Source organism: Pan troglodytes, chromosome 10 (genome assembly GCF_028858775.2).
Source record: "Pan troglodytes isolate AG18354 chromosome 10, NHGRI_mPanTro3-v2.0_pri, whole genome shotgun sequence".
In the NCBI taxonomy this organism is placed as follows: Eukaryota; Metazoa; Chordata; class Mammalia; order Primates; family Hominidae; genus Pan; species Pan troglodytes.
In genome coordinates this window covers 16166599-16188353 of record NC_072408.2, presented here as the reverse complement: position 1 = coordinate 16188353, position 21755 = coordinate 16166599, and the positions used below count along the sequence as shown (strand labels likewise).

The following is a 21755-nucleotide window of genomic DNA, read 5'->3' as shown; positions in this document are numbered from 1 at the left end:
TTTATTGCTACAAATCTTTTGAACAAACTGTTATCTGTTAGGTCAATTAAGAATAAAAAGTAAAGCCAGGTGTGGTGTCTTATGCCTGTAATCCCAATGCTTTGGGAGGCCTAGGCAGGAAAAGCACTTGAGGCTAGGGATTTGAGACAGTCTGGGCAACATAGCAAGAGTTTATCTCTATAAAAAATTTTAAATTTAGCTGAGTATGGTGGCACGTGCCTGTAGTTTCAGCTACTCAGGAAGCTGAGGTGGGAAGATCACTTGACTCCAGGAATTTGAGGCTGCAATGACCTGTGATTGTACCACTGCACTCCAACCTGGGTGACAAGGTAAGACTCCGTCTCATGAAAAAATAAAAAAATAATAATAATTTAAAAATGAAGAACAAGAATGAGAAAAATGAAAGACTTTAAATGCTCTCCCTTTCTTTACGTAGATCCAAGTTTCTGACCTATATCATTTTCCTTTTCTATGAAGAGCTTCTTTTAACATTTCTTGGAAGGCAACAATTTCTCTCAATTTTTGTTTTTCTGAGTTTTTAATTTCTTTCATCTTTAAAGAATAATTTACCTAAATATACAATTCTAGGTTGGTGACTTTTTTCTTTCAATGCTTTAAATATTTCACTCCACTCTCTTCTTGCTTGCATGGTTTTTGAAGAGACATCTGCTATAATTCTCATCCTTTGCTCTCTGTAAGCAAGGCTTTCCCTCACTCTAGCTTCTTTCTAGATTTTCTATTTGTCTTTGACTTTCTGCAGTTTGATCATAACATGCTTAGGTGCAGATGTCTTGGTATGTATCCTGTGTGGTGTTCTCTGAACTTCCTGGATCTGTAGTTTGGTGTCTGTTGGTAATTTTGGAAAATTCTCAGTCATTATTACTTCAAGTATTCCTTTTGTTCCCTTATCTTCTTCTCCTTCTGCTATTCCCATTATGTGTATATTATACTTTTCATAATTTTCCCATAGTTCTTGGATATTCTGTTCCTTTATTCTCAGCCTTTCTTCTCTTTGGCTTTCAGTTTGGGAAATTTTCAGTTTCAAGCTCACTGATTCTTTCCTCAGCCATGTCCAGACCATGTTACATAGGTAAACGTGTGCCATGGTGGTTTGCTGCACCTATCAACCCATCACCTAGGTATTAAGTCCAGCATGCATTAACTATTTTTCCTGATGCTCTCCCACCTGCCCCTCACAGGCCCCAGTGTCTGTCGTTCCCCTCCGTATCCACGTGTTCTCATTCTTCAGCTCCCACTTATAAGTGAGAATATGCGGTGTTTGATTTTGTGTTCCTGTATTAGTTTGCTGAGGATAATGGCTTTCAGCTCCATCCATGTCCCTGCAAAGATCTCATCCCTTTTTATGGCTGCATAGTATTCCATGGTGTATATGTACCACATTTTCTTTATCCGGTCTATCACTGATGGACATTTGGGTTGATTCCATGTCTTTGCTATTGTGAATAGTGCTGTAATGAACATATGTGTGCATGTATCTTTATAATAGAATACTGTACTTTTATTCCTAGCATTTCTTTCTTTCTCTTTCTTAGTTTCAGTCTCTCTGCTGATACTTCCCATCTCTTCTTGCATGTTGTCCACTTTTTCTATTAGATCCCTTAGCATAATAATCATTATTTTAAATTTCCAGCCTGTTAATTCCAAAATCACTGTCATATCTTCATCTTGTTGTACTTGCTTGGCCTCTTCAAAATGTGTTTTTTGCCTTTTAAAGTGCTGTGTAATTTTTTGTAGAAATCTAGATTATTATATATTGGGTAAAAGAAACTGAAGTAAGTTATCATGAGGTTTTATGTTTATCTAGCTAGGAGTTCGGCTGTGTTTACTCTCTCTGTGTCTTTATTAGAGGCTAAAATTTCCTCTGTTGTCGTTTTTGTCTTTGGGCTTCTCTAGAGACTTCTTAAATAGGATCTAAGCCTCACAGGTCCGATGACAGCCGTGGTATCTTCTCTCGCAAAACTGTGGTTCTCTCTCTCAGTTTTCTGAGTGATGGTTTGCCCGTTACCTCAATTCTTTGATGGATCTAAGAAAAGTTGTTGATTTTCAGTATTTCAGTTTTTTTTCCTTGTTGTGAGGGTGGCGGTGGTGACTTCCAAGCTCTTTATAAGTCATGCCAGAAACCAGAAGTCCTTCAATACTTTTCAGCCTCTTTCTGTGTTGCTATTTGCATGTTTTGTGTCATGCTTCTAACCTCTGTGTAGTATTCCACTAAAATAATTTGCAGCCACCAAAATTTTATTCACTCCTTTAGTGACAGATATTTATGATACTTCTACTGTATACAGCAATGCTCCGAATATCCTAATACATGTCAATTTATCGGCCTATGTGATAATTACTCTGGGTTATAAAGCCAGGATAAGAATTGTTGAATAAAATGATATATACTAACTTAAATTTACTATTCAACCAGAATGCTACACAAATCTATACTCCCTCTAGTAGTATACAAGGGGTTCTCATTTCCCCTGTGTTCTTGCCAATATTTACCACTATCTAGGTTTCTAATTGTTTGGGGGTTTTTTTTGTTTTTTGTTTTTTGAAATGGAATCTCACTCTGTTGCCCAGGCTGGAGTGCAATAGGGTGATCTCAGCTCACTGCAACCTGTGCCTCCTGGGTTCAAGCAGTTCTCCTGCCTCAGCCTCCCAGGTAGCTGGGACTATAGGTGCATGCCACCACGCCTGGCTCATTTTTGTATTTTTAGTAGAGACAGGGTTTCACCATGTTGGTCAGGCTGGTGGCAAACTCCTGACCTCAAGTGATCCACCTGTCTCGGCCTCCCAAAGTGCTGGAATTACAGGTGTTAGCCACCACGCCAAGCCTGTTTGTACTTTTTTTGAGTAAAAATTCTTATTTTTTGATTGTTTAAACTTTTCCTTCTTTGATTACTAGAGGAGTAAAGCGTCTCTTCATACTAGCCACTGGGATTTCTTTTTCTACAAATTATCTATTCATATAATTTGCATGTGTTTCTTTTTTTGTTATTTCATCAACTCTAAGTTGTACTTTGTTTACATTTTAAGATCCTTGAAATTGGGACACATATTACAATAAATTAATATCTGCTTCATTTATCTGTTACTGTATAAAAAACCACCCCAAAATCTAATTTGCTTAAAACAACAATTTCATATATTTCACAGTTTCATGGGTTGACATGGTTTACCTGGATGATTTTTCTCATGGTCTTGCCAAGAGTCTCTCATGAAATTGCAGCCAGATGGCAGCTGGGATTGGAGTCACGTGGAGACTCCACTGGGATTCTGAGAGACTGCTTGTTCTCTCTCTCCCTGCATGTAGTCTCAGGACTTCATTTTATGGTCTCTCCAACGGAGTAGCTTGGCTTGTTACATGGCATTTCAGAGCTCCCAAGAACAAGAGCTTCAAAAACTATAGGAAGAAGCTGCAAGATTTCTTTGAATTGGCCGCAGAAGTCATGTATTACTTCCATTACATTTGATTAGTCAAGTACATCATAAGGTCAGCTAGGATTCAAGAAGAGTGAAACAGACTTCACCTCTTGAGGGAGGAGTAGCAAGATCACATTACAAAAGAGCATGTGGTTGGAGATATTATTGTGGCCACCTTTGGAAACACACATTGTTATGAGCTGCCATTTGGCCACAAATTTCATCTCTCTCCCACATACAAAATGCACTTAGCCTCTTCCTCAAAAGCCTCATCTTCTTAAGCATAAGTCTAAGATTTCATCACCTAAATCAGATGTGAATGGAGTCCTTTGGGTGAACTTCTTTAGGTACTACTCCTTGAGCACAGGAGACAAGATATCTCAACCTGAAGACATTTGAACTTAAGAAACAAGATATCAGCCGGACGTGGTGGCTCATGCCTGTAATCCCAACACTTTGGGAGCCCAAGGCAAGTGGATCACCTGAGGTCAGGAGTTCAAGACTAGCCTGGTCAACATGGTGAAACCCCATCTCTACTAAAAAAATACAAAAATTAACCGGCGTGGTTGTGGGCACCTGTAATCCCAGTTACTTGGGAGGCTGAGGCAGGGAGAATTGCTTGAATCTGGGAGGCAGAAGTTGCAGTGAGCCAAGAGTGCACCACTGCACTCCAGCCTGGGCAACAGAGCAAGACTCCATCTCAAAAAAAAAAAAAAAGGTATCTGCCATGCACACAAACCCAAAAAAGATGGTGAGACAAAGAAAGGATAAGGGCATAAATATTCCTATTCAAAAAAATTAAGAGAACAGGAAGCACATAGCAATCACTCATCATAGCAATTCTGGCTGGGAACACATCGCCATTCCTCCATGAGGGCCCAGTCCTGCAATCATCAAAGTGCTTCTCCATTCCTCTTCCCTCTGCTTTCTGGGTTCTAAGATCTTCCTTTTAAGTTATCTTTCCTTTTCTATAAGACATTGCCCATATTTGCTGGTCAATATCAAACTGCTTCCCGACTATAAAAGTTTGAAGACTCAGAAGCCTCTTTTTATTTTTTTATTTTCAACTGTCTCTCCCTTTCAGTACAAGGCAGCAGAATTCTTTTAAAAGCTGTATGGACTTCTTTTCTATCAATCTATAACCATTCCAGTAAACAAAAGCCACACTGATAAATCATAAGACAGGTCCCTCTCTACCTTCGACTGAGAAGAAAAGTGCTGGGTAACAATGCTCTTAAGTTTCTAAGAAGCCTTTAACAGAAAAGGTCTAAGAAACACGTCCTTGGGATTTTTAGTAGACTTTTTGCCTAGCTGAGAGGGTTCAGGAGGCATTATTTTAAATCTTTCTGAGGTCTACACAAAGGTCTACAGCTGTAATCTTGAAATCTTGACCCTGAGGCCATACTTTCAGTGGCAGTGCCCTGAATTTGATCTTTTGCTCTGTTGTAATTTATTACTTTAATAATCTTTTACTGGAAGAGAATGGAGATGAGAAACAGTTTTGTTTTCAATCCTAAAAAATCTGGCAAAGAAATGTGTTGCCTCTAGATTCTAGTTGAAAACTGAGCAATTACTTCTTTAGTTCATCTCCATCTTTACCTTATCACATGCAGCTAAAAGAAACGAGCTGGTATATTCAACATCCTAGGTGGATACTTCCTTAGCCACCTTATCACAAGCTGAAGCATTGCTAAACTTTTCGCCACTACATTACACAAGCGACCTTTTTTCTAGCTCCCAATAAAAAATGTGTTCCTTGTCCTTCCAGCCTTTACAAAGAATTTCTTAGAGTCCCTTCCAGATTCTTCTCATCACCTGGTCCCCAAACCAATGCCACATATTTTAGATTTTTGTAAAATCATCAGCCTTTCATAGTACCAATCTCTGTTTTGGTGATAAATTGCTGCATGCAAACCACTCCAAAACTTAGCAGTTTAAAGTAATTATCATTTTCTTATTTCTCATGGTTCTATGGTTGACTGGGGTAAGGTGAGTGGTCTCGCATGGGGTACCTCAAGCAGTTAGATGATAGCTAGAGCTGGAATACCTGAAGATTTGACTAGGATGCTGGGACAACTTGACCTCTCTCACTCTCCAAATAGACTTAGGTCCTCCCTACCTGGTCTCTCCAGCAAGTAGATACACTTGTTACAAGGCAGGTCAGGGGTCCCAAGTGCAAATGTGCCAAGAGACAGTAGAAGTTGCCAGGCTTCTATAACCTAGCTCTCCAAGACACACAACACCAGCTCCACAGCACTCTGCTGGTCAAGTGAGTCACAGGGCTGGACTGGATTCAAGGATAATAAAAATAGACTCGAATTCTTGGAGAAGCAGTATCAAGGACACATGGCAAAAAATCCTGTGGCTCATCAAAATACGCATGTCAAACAGGTGCAGTTTATAGTGCATCAATTACATCTCAACCAAGTTTTTTGTTTTGTTTTTTTGTTTGTTTGTTTTTGAGATGGAGTTTCATGCTTTTGCCAGGCTGGACTGCAGTGGCGCGATCTCAGCTTACTGCAACCTCTGCCTCCCAGGTTCGAGTGATTCTCCTGCCTCAGCCTCCCAAGTAGCTGGGATTACAGGCATGAGCCATCTCGCCTGGCTAATTGTGTATTTTTAGTAGAGACGGGGTTTCACCATGTTGGCCAGGCTGGTCTTGAACTCCTGGCCTCAGGTGATCCACCCGCCTCAGCCTCCCAAAGTGCTAAGATTACAGGCATGATCCACCACGCCTGGCAATAAAGTTGTTTTTAAAGGGCATGTCTGTTGGAAGATACGCAGTGATGTGCATCTTTGGAAACAGTCTGTGACTGCATTTTGCACAGCTGCTGTCAGGTGGGCAGTGGTCGTGATTCACTTGCCTTTCCCTCTTCATGCATAAACTTAGTTGTCTTCCCATTGACATTCCCATTGAACAACTACAATCTCTCACTGTTTCAATCAATGAACCGTTTAATAAGCAGTTGAAAAAGGAATCTGAATTCTAGTTGTTGTTTGAAATCTTTCAGTGATAAGTTCTTGTAAGATCAAAACATTTTGAGCATGAAGATCTGCAGAATAGTTTTCAATAGTTTGGAAAACAACCCCAGAGACAATAGTGAGGCACCCTTTTAGAAAATGTCCTGTGATGTCACAGACCACACAACCACATATAAAAACAGAAAGTCTGAAAGTGATTCAGAAGAATTACATTCTAAATAAAAGTAAGTTTTAGTAAAATTTAATATCCGAGATGAAGATGGGAGGGAGGCACTGGACAGAAAAGCTAGCTGACATTCCAAATATATCATTGCTATTTCATGACAGGACAATAAATATTTGGGTTGAACAATATGAAAGTGTCCTTCTTATAGATCCAAACCATCAAATGGTGAAAAACCTCCTGATTTCAACCTAATGGGTCCTACAGAATACTAAGGAAAGATTTCCTGACTTGGATAGCCCAACACAGAAGGCGCTTAAACAGAAAAATGGATAGCATGGTATTTATCTGTCAAGATGAGGCGAGAGAAGTTAAATTATATATTATTGTTCGAGGACAGACAAGGCCTAGGAACTTAGCACTGTGTGATTCTGTAATGAGTCTGTGCCATATACTGAAATTATATATTCATGATTATGGACCATTTCAAAATGGTAGCAAAATTATCACTATCCTACTTCTCTCCTGCTTTTCAGAAAGTTTACTTTCCTATAATTGAGTGCCTTCTTTTTATTAAGAATCTGAAGTGTTTCTCAGTCTTATCTTCTCTTGACTTTTTCTTTACTAATTAGCCTTCTATTATTGATAGTTCCATTTTCCTTCTTACTGAAAGGTATCATTTCTTTTTTCTCTCTTACTCACTGTCATTCTAGTAGTGTCCATACCTGGCAATAACCTGAATGCATTGCACAGGCATTTTTGCTAATCAAATAATCTATCTTGGAAATGTACAGTAACAAAGGAAATAATTGAATGGCCACTAAAGAACTATTTGTGTCTGAGTATTATAAAAAGAATGCACACATTTTTCTAGAATCAAGGTAGTGAGAAAATGGTTTTTCCTCTAGTGATTGAATAGAAGAGACTTTACCCTTGATTGGCTACTAAACAAACAAAGAATCCTGGAAAAGAATCTGTAATCTCAGCACCCTCTGAAAAGTCACTGGACTGACTGCTTTAGCAACTGTCATTAATGGTGCAATTACTGGCATTGACCGAAAGAGGGCAGTTAAATCCTATAATGAGATAATGAGAATAATGTGTAGTAAGACATCAGTTGTTAAAGTGGTGTCATGAGGCAGAAGAAACAGAGGAAAAGGCCATGAATAGAAAAAAAAGTTTTTTAAAAAAGCATAAAATTATACATATGTCAAGAACAAATAAGATCGTTTTGTCAATCCTAAGTTTCTGTGTACACAAATTATTAGAGAAAAATACTTTTTAATCATTCTATTTGTAAAGTCATCAGAGAAGGAAAATACAATCTCACTTTCTAGTATTTCACATACGCAATCTAAGCTGGTTTTCTCATTCTTCTATTCTCAGTAAAAGCAGAGTAGCCATCAAAAACAACAAATGAGAGAGGACAAAGAGAATAGACGTGAAGGCGAAGAGATAAGCTTTGAAGGTGATAACTAATGTTATATTTAGCAATCGTCTACTTTATACATATGACCAACTTATTGAATGAACAGAATTCATATATTGCAATCAGGAAAGAGCTTTATTCTCCAACCAGAGCCTCCATACCCTTGGACAACTTATCAGACAAATCATTTAGCTCTTCTAATAAATTTAAGCTACTCTAACAGTCTCATTTGACTGAGAAAGTTTAATCCAATCTAAATCAAAATGTTATTCTTATAACCAATTCATTTTTTGTTTCAATTTTTTTTTTTTTTTTTTGAGACAGAGTCTCACTTTGTCGCCCAGGCTGGAGTGCAGCCCACGATCTCTGCTCACTGCAGCCTCCACCTCCTGGATGGAGAATCAAGCGATTCTCCTGTCTCAGCCTCCCGAGTAGCTGGGATTACAGGTGCCTGCCACCACGCCCGGCTAATTTTTGTTTTCCTCTACACACAGCTCTCACAAACCAGCAGTGGGGGAGTGATGCAGCCCTCCAGCCTCAAAGATGGGGAATTCGAAGAAAAGGGAAAAGTCTTGCTCTGGTACTATTGTTCTCTGGCCATGATTTTGTGTGGAAGTTACCTGGGATGGTTTTTTGATGTGTCAACTTTGCTAGGCAATAGTCCCCTGTTACTCAATCCAACACTAATCTAGATATTTATTGAAGGTATTTTGTAGATTTCGTTAAAGTCCGTAACCAGTTGATTTTAAGTAAGGGAAAGTATCCTAGATAATCTAGGTGAAATTGATTCAATATCAGTTGAAAGGTCTTAAGAGTGGAATTAAGGCTTCCCTGATAAACATGAATTTCTACCTATAGACAGCAGCTTCAGCAGCTTCGGCTTCTGCTAGAGAGTCCCAGCCTGCCCTTCCTGGCAGCCTGCCTTATGGATTTTGGAATTGCCTAGCCATGAGCCAATTCCTTGCAGGGTCTTACTCAGTTGCCCAGGCTGGAGTGCTGTGGCACAATCACAGCTTATTGCCATCTTGAACTCCTGAGCTCAAGCGAAGTCTCCAGCCTCAGCCTCCTGAATAGGTAGGACTATAGGCAAGCATCACCACACCCAGCCAATTTTTTATTTTTTATAAGGATTGGGGGTTCCCACTATGCTGCCCAGGCTGGTCTCAAAGTCCTGGCCTCAAGCAATCCTCCTGTCTTGGCCTCCCAAAGCACTGGGATTACAAGCATGAGCCACTGCAGTACATCTTTTAACACAGGTATCACTGAATTACAGGGATATGTTCTGATAAATGTAACCCTAAGCAACTTTGTTTTTGTGCAAAGGTCATAGATTGTATTTACACAAACCTAGATGGAAGAGCCTACCACACACCTGGCCTATATGGTGTAGCCAATTGCTCCTAGGCTACAAACCTGGACTGCATGTTACTGTAGGCAATTGTAACAAAATGGCACATATTTGTGTATCTAAATGTATCTAAACATAGAAAAGGTACCATCAAAAAACAGTATAAAACATTAAAAATGGTACACCTGGATAGGGCTCTTACCACGAATGGGGTTTGTAGGACTGGAAGTTGCTCTGGGTGAGTCAGTGAGTGGTGAGTGAATGTGAAAGCCTAGGACATTATTGTACATTACTGTAGACTTTATACACACTGTATACTCAAGCTATAGTAAATTCATTTAAAAAAATTTTTTTCATAAAGTTTATTTCATGATTGGTGGGTAGTGCATTTAACAGTTAAATATACTTAAATAATGTGTAGGTGACTGCATGGTTGCAGCATACTGGTAACTAGATACATAACCAATTCAACTAGAAACCAGCTAACGAGTAGCTGTTTAAATATTTAAAATATAGCTCTTGTTTAGAGCCTTTGTTTTGATCACCTTCTTTGTGGGAAGAGCCTGCTGATCACAATGAAAATATATTAAAGCCAAATCTTCTGATATACATTGCCATTTCTTTCAGCTGGATTAAGTCTCCAACTCCAGGACAAACCCAAGTCTTTGGCCTCCTCCATTAATGCGCTTTTTATCTAGCAGAGCAGAAAGTGCAAGCTTCACAGCAGGCTCAGAGTCTGAGTGTAAATGAAGTCTCTTTCCTTCCACTCCAATTAAACTAGAGTCGTTGACTTTTGCAAAAATAGAAGCAGTGAAATGCAACTGATATTTAGCGGCAAGACAAAATGAGTGCAGTTGGCACTTGATGTCCGAGCAAGGTTTACTGAAGTGTCAAGATTGTCACATACCTTCTGATAAACTGAGCCTCCAAATTCTGCCCCATTATTGTTATTAGTGTGAAGCTCAAAGTCCCCCATCCGGTAGCCCACTGCAGTTATTCCTTGTCAGCTTTGACTTGGCACTGTCAGCGGTCATCTGGTACGCAGCAAGCCAGCCCTCGTAACCAAAGACAGCTGAAGCATAGATTGCAGGTCCAGCAAAATCAAAATTAACATCACAAGCAAGGTTTATGCAGTCCCTCTTGCAAGAGGACTTGATTTTACCACTTTTGTTTCCTGTGATTGCTAAGAAGGTAGTATCAAATATTAGTTTCAAACCTTGACAAAGCTGGTCCAATTGTGATTTCTGTTCCCAGAGTATTATCAGTGTCTCATTTTTCTGGGAAAGTCACACCATACTCACACCGTTTATATTTGGTCTCCAAGACTTCAAAAGCTTTTCCAGTGTCTGCATTAAATGAACCAGATGTTGAAAATCCCACAGCACTGCGTGACTTTGTTCTCACATCCAGTTTTACCAACCCCAAACCAAATCCTTTGTTAAAAATATCTCTGGCAGCTTTGCCAAGGTTAACATATGATGAAGAAATCCACACTGGCCACATGCAGGTCTGCCCATAGGTCGCCATGGTAAGGCCACAGTAAGAGGTGGTCTGGTGATCTCCTAAGGAGGGCCACGGCCACCACTCCACTCTCAGCTGAGGCTGGTCAGCCGCCTCACAGTCAGGCCGCAGCTGCCGTGAAGTGAAATCTCTTTCTTCAATAATAAATTAACCTTAGCTTCTTCTAATTTTTTTACTTAATAAACTTTTTCCTTTTTGTGTTAACTTTTATTTTAGGTTCAGTGGGTACAATGTGCAGGTTTGTTACATGGGTAAATTGCATGTCACTGGGTTGGGTGTACAAATGACTTCGTTACCCAGGTATGAGCACAGTACCCAATAGACAGTTTTTCCATCCTCACTCTCTCCCAACCTCCACTCTCAAGTAGCCCTCAGTGTCTTTTGTTCCACTCTGTCTCCCTGCATACTAAATGTTTACCTCCTACTTATAAGTGAGAACATGTGGTATTTGGTTGTCTGTTCCTACATTGGTTCACTTAGGATAATGGCCTCCAGCTCCATCCATGTTGCTGCAAAGAACATGATTTTATTTTTTATGGCTGTGTAGTATTTCATGGTGTAGATGTACCACATTTTCTTTATCCAGTCCACTGTTGATGGGCATCTAGGTTGATTCCATGTCTCTGCCATTGTGAATAGTGCTGCAAGGAACATGCACGTGCATGTGCCTTTTTGGTAGAACAATTTATATTCCTTTGGGTATATACTCAGTGATGAGATTGCTGAGTTGAATGGTAGTTCTGTCTTTTTTTTTTTTTTTTTTTTTTTTTACTTTAAGTTCTGGAGTACATGTGCAGAACGTGCAGTTTTGTTACATAGGTATACACGTGCCATGGTTGTTTGCTGCACCCATCAACCCGTCACCTGCATTAGGTATTTCTGCTAATGCTATCCCTCCCCCTAGCTCCCTACCCCCTGACAGGCCCTGGTGTGTGATGTTCCCCTCCCTGTGTCCATGTGTTCTCATTGTTCGACTCCCACTTATGAGTGAGAACATGTGGTGTTTGGTTTTCTGTTATTGTGATGGTTTGCTGAGAATGATGGTTTCCAGCTTCATCCATGTCCCTGCAAAGGACATGAACTCATCCTTTTTTATGGCTGTATAGTATTCCATGGTGTATATGTGCCACATTTTCTTTATCCAGTCTATCATCGATGGACATTTGGGTTGGTTCCAAGGTAGTTCTGTCTTAAGTTCTTTGAGAAATCTCCAAACTACTTCACTTTTTTGTATGAACGCACAGCTTACCACACAAATGTATTGTACAGCTATACAAAAATATTTTCTTTCTTTATATCCTTATTATATAAGTTTTTTTCTATTTAATTTTTTTTTTTACTTTTTAAATAGCTTTGTTAAAAACTAAGACACAAACACATACATTAGCCAAGGCCTACACAGGGTCAGGATCATCAATATCACTGTTCTACTTCCTCATCTTGTCCCACTGGGAGTTCTTCAGGGGCAGTAACATGCATGAAGCTGTCCTCTCCTGTGATAACAATGCCTTGTTCTGGAAAACCTCCTGAAGGGCCTGCCCAAGACCGTTTTACAATTAACAAATTTTTTAATGGATAAGTATAAAGAATGTACTCTAAAATAACAGTAAAAAGTATAATGGCCAGGTACGGTGCCTCACGCCTGTAATCCCAACACTTTGGGAGGCCGAGGCAGGCGGATCACCTGTGGTCAGGAGTTTGAGACCAGCCTGGCCAACATGATGAAACCCGTCTCTACTAAAAATACAAAAAATTAGCCGGGCGTGGTGGCGCATGCCTGTAAATCCCAGCTACTCGGGAGGCTGTGGCGGAAGAATCGCTGGAACCCGGGAGGCGGAGGTTGCAGTGAGCCGAGATCACACCATTGCACTCCAGCCTGGGTGACAAGAGTGAAACTCCATCTCAAAAGAAAAAAAAAAAAGTATGGTATATTAAGTACATAAATCAATAACAGAGGCACATATTATCATCAGGTATTATGTATCATACATAACCGTATGTGCTATGGTTTTTACATGACTGGCAGTGAAGTAGGTTCATTTACACCAGCATCACCACGAACACGTGAGTAATGAGTAATGTGTTGTGCTGTGATGTTATGACAGCTATGATGTCCCTAGAGATAGGATGTCACTAGGAATTTTTCAGCTTCGCTATAATCTTATGGATATAATTACGGCATATGTGTGATCCATTGTTAACCGAAACATCATTATGCTGTGCATGACTGTATGTATCTCTTCTACTGGTTCTGCTTCTGTGGTTGAAACCTGACTGATACAATACACAAATACCAATTGTCTCTCATGGGGTTCTTCGATGGATTTTTAGGAGATCCTACACAGAGATACATCCCTGAGGAATTTCTGCACTGCATCATTCCCTGATACAGGTGAGATGCTCTCTGGGAGGCCTCCTGTGACTTTACCTTAGCTCTCAACTTCTAGTGAAGCATCCAACACGGCTTCTTTCTTGTAGGATCTCCCACCGATAGGGAGTCCTCTTGGATAAAGCCCTTTGTAGAGGACGCAAACCCACATCTGCTACTTCTGGGATGAGGGGAGCTCATATACCCACTCACCAAATAGTGAAGCTGAGCCTTGAAGCCACCCCACCTTACCCTGTCATCAGGAGCAACTTCTGCTAACTTCTCACCACTGGGCCTCTCTAAACAATAGTCACACAAAAGTGTCTTTGTCCTCTTCAGTAAGGGACATAGGTCAGGTTCTTCCAAACACTTTTTTGTTCTCCATGCTGTCTCAAATTTACAAGCTCCCATAGCTGAGCAAGCATAGAGCCAAGGAGTAAGACTCTGTCTGCCTTCAGCAAGCAGTGCCCAATTTCCCCAAAGTGCCCTCTTGTTTCCCCTCTCACTTGGAATCAGGGTGGGAGGGGAAATACCCCAGTAATCCCCCCTTTTTTTTAAAAGAGTCTCATTCTGTCACCCTAGCTGGAGTGCAGTGGCATGACTGTAGCCCATTGTAGCCTCTATCACCCAGGCTCAAGTGATCCTCTCACCTCAGCCTCCCTAGTAGCTGGGACTACAGATATAAACCACCTTGCCCAGCTAATTCTTTTATTTTTTTATTTTTATTAGAGATGATGACTTTCTACGTTCCCCAGGCCAGTCTTGAACTCCTAAGCTCAAGCGATCTTCCCTCCTTGGCCTCCCAAAGTGCTGTGGTTACAAATGTAAGCCACTATACCCAGACCCCAGCAATCTTTTGATTCACAAATTCTTTCAAGGAATTTGTCTCTGCAATCATGTAATCACCGGCAGTTTCTTCCTGCCCTCTGCACAGGCAAAATCAATTCACTGAGACTGCGGCATAGCAGTAAAGAAAGAGTTTGATTGACAGGAGGCTAACTCATGTAGTAGAACCAGAAATATCACTCAAATCAGTCTCCCTGAAGGCTCAAAGTTTTGGGGGTTTTAAAGGATAGTTGGTGGTCAGAGGGCTAGAGAATGGGGAATATTGATTGATTGGGGTAAAATCATAGGAGTGTGGAAAATAGTCTTCATGCACTGAGTTGGCCTCTGGGTAGGGCTACAGGACTGATTGACTCATGAGTTGCAGGTCTGGCCCGAGTCAGCTGGTCATGAGAAACGTAACAGTCTGAAAAAAATCTCAAAAGGCCAATCTTGGGTTCTATAACAGTTGATGTCATCTACAGGAGTAATTGGGGAAGTTACAAATCTTGTGACCTCCAGAACAATGGCTGGTTATCGTTTCACTTTGCCTACATTTTAGCAGAATTCAGGCCCCTCTCATAATCCTAACCTGTGGCCTTTCATTAGTTTTACAGAGGTGGTTTAGTTTTAGGAGAGGGCTATTATCATCTTTGCTTTAAGGTTAAAGTATAAATTAAGTGCCTCCCGAAGTTAGTTTGGCCTACACTGAGGAATCACTGAAGACATCTTGTAGCTTAGAAGCAAAATGGAGTCAACTATGTCAGTTTTCTCTTACTGTCATAATTTCACAAAGGTGGTTTCAATCAGTCTCTATCTTTTCCTGATATGGGCTGTTGGTAATTGTCCTTAGACCAGTTTGGAAAGTCCTGTAGGGTATGCTAAGAACTCTCTTTGGAATATAGGATTTCTTAACACCTATTGTTCTCAGCTTTAGATTTTAGCCAAAATTCTGAGTCAACCAAAAAAACTCTTTCTAATATTTTATTATACTCATCACTGAGTAGCTTTTTGCACCCTCAAAAAAATCAATTAATCATAGGTGAGCTTCTGTGATGATTAATTTTATGTGTCAGCTTAACAGGGCCATGAAATATCCATATATCTGGTTAAGTATTACTTCTGCGTGTGTCTGTTCAGGTGTTTCCACTAGAGATTAGTATTTAAATTAGTGGACTGAGTAGATTCTCCCCCAGAAGGAACCACCCCTGCCAACACCTTGACTTTGGGCCTCCAGAACTGTCAGACCATACATTTCCGCTGGCTTTAGCCACCAAGTTTATGGTACTTTGTCAGGGCAGCACTAGGAAATTAATACGGGTCAGACAAACTCAACCAATTGTCAGCCAGAAAAGATTTAAATTTACCTTTAGCCTTGAAGCCCTTGCTTTGAGTTGTCCCACCTTTCTGAGCGAAACCAATGTATTTCTTAAGTGTGTTTGATTGATGTCTCATGACTCCCTGAAATATATAAAACTAAGCTGTGCCCCGACCACCTTGGGCACATGTTCCCAGGACCTCCTGAGGGCTGCGTCGTGGGCCATGGTCACTCATATTTAGCTCAGAATAAATCTTCAAATATTTTATAGAGTTTGACTCTTTTTGTTGACAATATTTTGGTGCCCAAATACATGAGGCCTCAGAGAAGACTCAGGACCCTGAAAGAGTTGCCCGAAACCGGAGCTAAGGTACCAGAAGCGGCCCGTTGAAGTCCCACTGAGTTCAAGCTTCTCCCCCGGTGGAACGGGTAAGTCCTCCTGAGCCCCAGACCTCCCTTTGGTTGACAGTCCTTGATTTATTCTGAGCTGGTTTTCTCCTAGGAAATTGTTGTTTAAGGATCCTAATTCTAATTCAGAGATGCATTCTAAAGGGAATTCTCTATTGCTTTTTCTCCTAAAATTTATCTTGATTCTGAGGAACTGAACTGTTGTTTTCAAAGCTAAATGAGAGACTGAGTTTTTCAGCTCTGAAGAGAAAGGGCTTTTGCCCCTCCCAGCCTAAAGGTGCCCCTGGGTGACCAGGGGCCTCACAGGAGTGCCTGAGGGGTTGAGCCCTCACCACGTGCAGCAGCCCTGCAGGGAAATCCCCAACAAAAATTAATTCTAAAATGTTAAAATTAATTTCTGCCCACAGTCTCATGCCATTGCAAGCTAGGCCTCCACAATTTGACCATTCTCTCACTACCCCCTGCCGGGAGATGCTATCTGGTGTGCTCACTGCAATCCCTGTTACATTGAAAACAGGTTACCCTATCTTATCAACCTTTACACAGAACATCCCCACTCCTCTTTGCCTTAACTACAAGCCAACTGTTTCTTAAAATTATGTCCTCTCAAAATGAGGCTACTAAGTTGCAAGGAGAGTGGAAGTAGTGGAAGAGAGGAAAGTCAGCATTTTTGTTATTGTGGTTTTCCTTGCTGACTCCATACCATTGTTTTTTATCATGTAAAAATAGTTCCTTTAGGCTGGGCACAGTGGCTCATGCCTGTAATCCCAGCACTTTGGGAGGCTGAGGCGGGCAGATCACAAGGTTAGGAGTTCGAGACCAGTCTGGCCAGCATAGTGAAACCCCGTCTCTACTAAAAATACAAAAAATTAGCCAGGTGTGGTGGTGGGCTGCTGTAATCTCAGCTACTTGGGAGGCTGAGGCAGGAGAATCATGTGAATCCGGGAGGTAGAGATTGCAGTGAGCCAAGATCTCGCCATTGCACTCAAGCCCGGGCAACAGTGCGAGACTCCATGTCAAAAAGAAAAAAAAAAATGGTTCCTTTAATGGATAGTGATAATGGCTGCACAACATGGTGAATATAATTAATGTCACTGAATTATACACTTGAAAATGGTTAAAGTGATAAACTTTATATTATGTACACTTTATCACAATAAAAACAATACCCAAAAAATAGCTTCTTTGAGGCACGTGCCACCTGCCCACCCCATCCACTACCCGTTCTCATCACTTTCATCTTCAAACCTTTTCCTTCCCTCTCAATGATCCAAGACTTTGCCCAGAACTCAGTCTGTCTTCTCTCTTCCAAGTTAGTTATCACAACTGCAAAAATTAATTAAAGATCAAAATGTGAAACCAAATAATAATTAAAGCCAGCTTAAGAGAGGGCCGGGCACAGTGGCTCACACCTGTAATCTCAGCACATTGGGAGGCCAAGGCAGGTGGACCACCTTAGGTCAGGAGTTCAAGATCAGCCTGGCCAATATGGCGAAACCCTGTCTCTGCTAAAAATACAAAAATTAGGGTGTGGTGGCATGTGCCTGTAATCCCAGCTACTCGGGAAGCCGAGGCATGAGAATCGCTCGTATCCAGGAGGCAGAGGTTGCAGTGAGCCGAGATCATGCCATTGCGCTCCAGCCTGGGCAACAGAGTGAGACTGTCTCAAATAAATAAATTAATTAATTAAAAATACAGACTTACTAGAAAAAAATTTTGGGAAAATGCAAGTAAAATCCCAAGCAGGCAATTCTAGGTGGAATACCAAAATCCACAATAAGGGGGAAAAAATGACAGTTTTGACTTTATTAAAACTTAAAATGAGGAGGGGGGATTGGGGAGATACTTGTCAAAATATACAAAATTTCAGTTGGAGAGGAGGAGTAAGTTCAAGAGGTCTAGTGTGCAACAAGGTGACTGTAGTTAATAACAGTGTATTCAGGCCAGGGGCCGTGGATCCCAGCACTTTGGGAGGCCAAGGCAGATGGATCACTTGAGGTTAGGAGTTCGAGACCAGCCTGGCCAACATGGTGAAACCCTGTCTCTACTAAAAATACAAAAATTAGCCAGGCCTGGTGGCACACGCCTGTAATCCCAGCTACTTGGGAGGCTGAAGCAGGAGAATCACTTGAATCCAGGAGGCAGAGGTTGCAGTGAGCCGAGCTTGCACCATTGCACTCCAGTCTGGGCAACAAGAATGAAACTCCAACTAAAAATAAATAAATAGATAAAAAATTTTAAAAAACACACACAATGTATTGTATTCTTGAAAATTGCTAAGAAAATAGATTTTGCCTTTCTGCCCTTGGACACCACCAAGGAAGCATCATTAAAGTCTCTCTTCTCTCTGCCGTCATGTCTAAGCCTGAGTCTCCTAAAGAGCCTGACCAGCGGAGGAAGCTCTTCATTGGAGGGTTGAGCTTTGAAACAACCAATGAGAGCCTGAAGAGCCATTGTGAGCAATGGGGAACGCTCACGGACTGTGCCGTAATGAGAGACCCAAACACCAAGGTTGCAGGGACTTTGGGTTTGTCACATATGCCACTATGGAGGAGGTGGATGCGGCCACGAATGCAAGGCCACACAAGTGGATGGAAGATTTGTGGAACCAAAGAGAGCTTTCTCAAGAGAAGATTCTCAAAGACCAGGTGCCCACTTAACTGTGAAAAATATGTTTGTTGATGGCATTAAAGAAGACACCGAGGCCGGGTGCAGTGGCTCAGGCCTGTAATCCCAGCACTTTGGGGGGCCAAGGCGGGTGGATCACGAGGTCAAGAGATCGAAACCATCCTGGACAAAATGGTGAAATCCCGTCTCTACTAAAAATACAAAAATTAGCAGGGCGTGGTGGTGCGTGCCTGTAGTCCCAGCTACTCGGGAGGCTGAGGCAGCAGAATCACTTGAACCTGGGAGGCGGAGGTTGCAGTGAGCAGAGATCGTGCCACTGCACTCCAGTCTGGGTGACAGAGTGAGACTAAGTCTCAAAAAAAAAAAAAAAAAAAAAAAAAGGCCTGGCATGGTGGCTCACACCTGTAATCCCAGCACTTTGGGAGGCCTAGGCAGGTGGATCACCTGAGGTCAGAAGTTTGAGACCAGCCTGGCCAACATGGTGAAACCTGTCTCTATAAAAACACAAAAATTAGCCAGGCCTGGTGGCACACGCCTGTAATCCCAGCTACTTGGGAGGCTGAAGCAGAAGAATTGCTTGAATCCAGGAAGCAGAGGTTGCAGTGAGCCGAGATCACGCCATTGCACTCCAGCCTAGGTGACAAGAGCCAGACTCTGTCTCAGAAAAAAAAAAAAAAAGAAGAAGACGACGACACTGAAGAACATCACCTAAGAGATAATTTTGAACAGTTTGGAAAAATTGAAGTGATTGAAATCAAGACTGACCAAGGCAGTGGCAAGAAAAGGGACTTTGCCTTTGTAACCTTTGACAACCATGACTCCGTGGATAAGACTGTCATTCAGAAATACCATACTGTGAATGACCACAACTGTGAAGTTAGGAAAGCACTGTCAAAGCAAGAGACAGCTAGCGCTTCATCTAGCCAAAGAGGTCGAAGTGGTTCTGGAAACTTTGGTAGTGGTCATGGAGGTGGTTTTGGTGGGAGTGACAACTTTGGTAGTGGAGAAAACTTCATAGTCATGGTGGCTTTGGTGGCAGCTGTGGTTGTGGTGGATATGGTGGCAATGGGGATGGCTATAATGGATTTGGTAATGATGGAAGCAATTTTGGAGGTGGTGGAAGCTACAATGAATTTTGGCAATTACAACAATCAGTTTTCAAATTTTGGACCCATGAAGGGAGGAATCTTTGGAGTCAGAAGCTCTGGCCCCTGTGGTGGTGGAGGCCAGTGCTTTGCCAAACCACGAAACCAAGGTGCCTATGGTGGTTCTAGTAGCAGCAGCAGCTATGGCAGTGGCAGAAGATTTTAATTAGGAAACAAAGCTTAGCAGGAGAAGAGAGCCAGAGAAGTGGCAGGGAAGCTACAGGCAACAGATTTGTGAACTCAGCCAAGCACAGTGGTGGCAAGGCCTAGCTGCTACAAAGAAGACATGTTTTACGCAAATACTCATGTGCATGGGCAAAAAACTTGAGGACTGTGTTTGTGACTAATTGTATAACAGGTTATTTTGGTTTCTGTTCTGTGGAAAGTATAAAGCATTCCAACAAAGGGTTTTAATGTGGACTTTTTTTTTTTTTTTGCACCCATGCTGTTGATTGCTAAATGAATAGTCTGATCGTAAGGCTGAATAAACGTCTCTTTTAAAAAAGAAAAAGAAAATAGATTTTAAGTGTTCTCACCCCACACACACAAATGTGTGAAGTAATGCATATGTTAATTAGCTTATTTACCCATTCCACAGTGTATATATATATATTTCAAAACAACATGTTGTACGTTGTAATATATACAATTTTTATTTGTCAATTAAAAAAAAAAAGCCAGCCACAGTGATGCACACCTGTGGTCCCAGCTACTCAGGAGGTTGAGGCAGGAGCATCACTTGAGCACAAGAGGTCGAGGCTACAGTGAGCCATGATTACATCACTGTACTCCAGCCTGGGCAAAAAAGTGAGCACCTGTCTCTAAAATACACAGACACACACACGATTTTTTTAAAACTTAAAATGTATGAATAGAAGGAAAAAAACACTCCATAATGTTTTAAGAAAACAAATAATATAAAATATTTGCAACACATATGACTGACAAATAAGCAGGTGGCATGTGCCTCAAAGAGTGCCTAGATATTGATAAGAAAAAAGACAAAAAAAAAAAAAGAAAAAAACTCTGATAGAGTGAATAGCCAAAGGATATAAACATGTAACTCAGAAGAAATACAAATAACTAACTTACTTGAGAAGATGCTCAAAGCCACTAATAGTGTGCAAAGCACAAATGATGACAAAGCTATAACATCCCTCTTCCCCCACAAAAATAGTAATAATAATAATTAGCCAGAATTTAAAACATTGAGAACACATGGAGCTGAGAAGGACCTAGGACTACCCTCATCCATTGCCAGTGGGAGTAAAACTGCTTCAGTCTTTTTGGAAAGTAATCCAGTGGTATCTATTAACATTTTTGTTTTGGCATACGTTTTTGGCTCATGCTTTCAAAACGTGAGAAAACAGAATACATGTGCAAAAATGTTCACTGTGGTGTTTTATTTCATCTCCTACACTATTATTCCCAAATCTTTTCCTATACATGTCCCTCACTTCAGGGACCCTATTATTTGGGTTTCTTGCCTACTTCCGGCTACTTCTCTTTTCTGACACCTTTTCTCTTCCCCTGAAACCATTCTGTAACATCCTCTCCCTCCATCCTTCTTGCTATTTGATTTCTCTGTTATTATGACAAATCCCATGTGGGCTGCTGCCAAAAATCGTGCAATAGTACAGATTGAAATCACTGAAAATGTTCAGCCCCCTGCCTCACCCAAGCTCGCAGGGCTGCCCAGCAATGTCGTGTCTCTAGGCAGATGCCTCTCTTTCCCCTTTGTGATTATTCAAAAATTCTGCTGTCCATAGACCCCCAAACCTATTATTTCCTCTCTCCTTCTTAGTATATGACCTTGTCTTTGATTTCACTGAGAAAATGAAGTTCACCAGGCAAGAACAGTTTACTTCCCTATCACTTGTAATAAACCCATCAGAATCCTCACCCATCTTTCCTTCTTCCATGGGGAAGGGGCACTCTTTCTACCCAAGGTTACTTCTTCCAGTTGTCCAGTCAGCTTCATATTCATCCGCTGACTCAAGAATCTTGGTCTATAAAGCATCCTCTCTCACATGCATATTTTTGGGGGTTTTTTTGAGATGAAGTCTCACTCTGTCATCCAGGCTGGAGTGCAATTGCACGATCTCGGCTCACTGCAAACCCCACCTCCTGGGTTCAAGTGATTCTCGTGCCTCACTCTCCTGAGTAGCTGGGACTACAGGCATGTGCTAAC

General features: G+C 41.2%; 1 protein-coding gene and 1 pseudogene across 2 annotated transcripts in view; both read right to left on the bottom strand.

The window, feature by feature from the left end:
* The window catches only part of LOC134806924 (killer cell lectin like receptor G1), a 114053-nt gene that overhangs the window by 15313 nt on the left and 76985 nt on the right, over positions 1 to 21755 (bottom strand). The gene's annotated exons all lie outside the window — the stretch shown is intronic.
* LOC129136508 (voltage-dependent anion-selective channel protein 2-like) lies at positions 8338 to 16111 on the bottom strand (annotated as a pseudogene).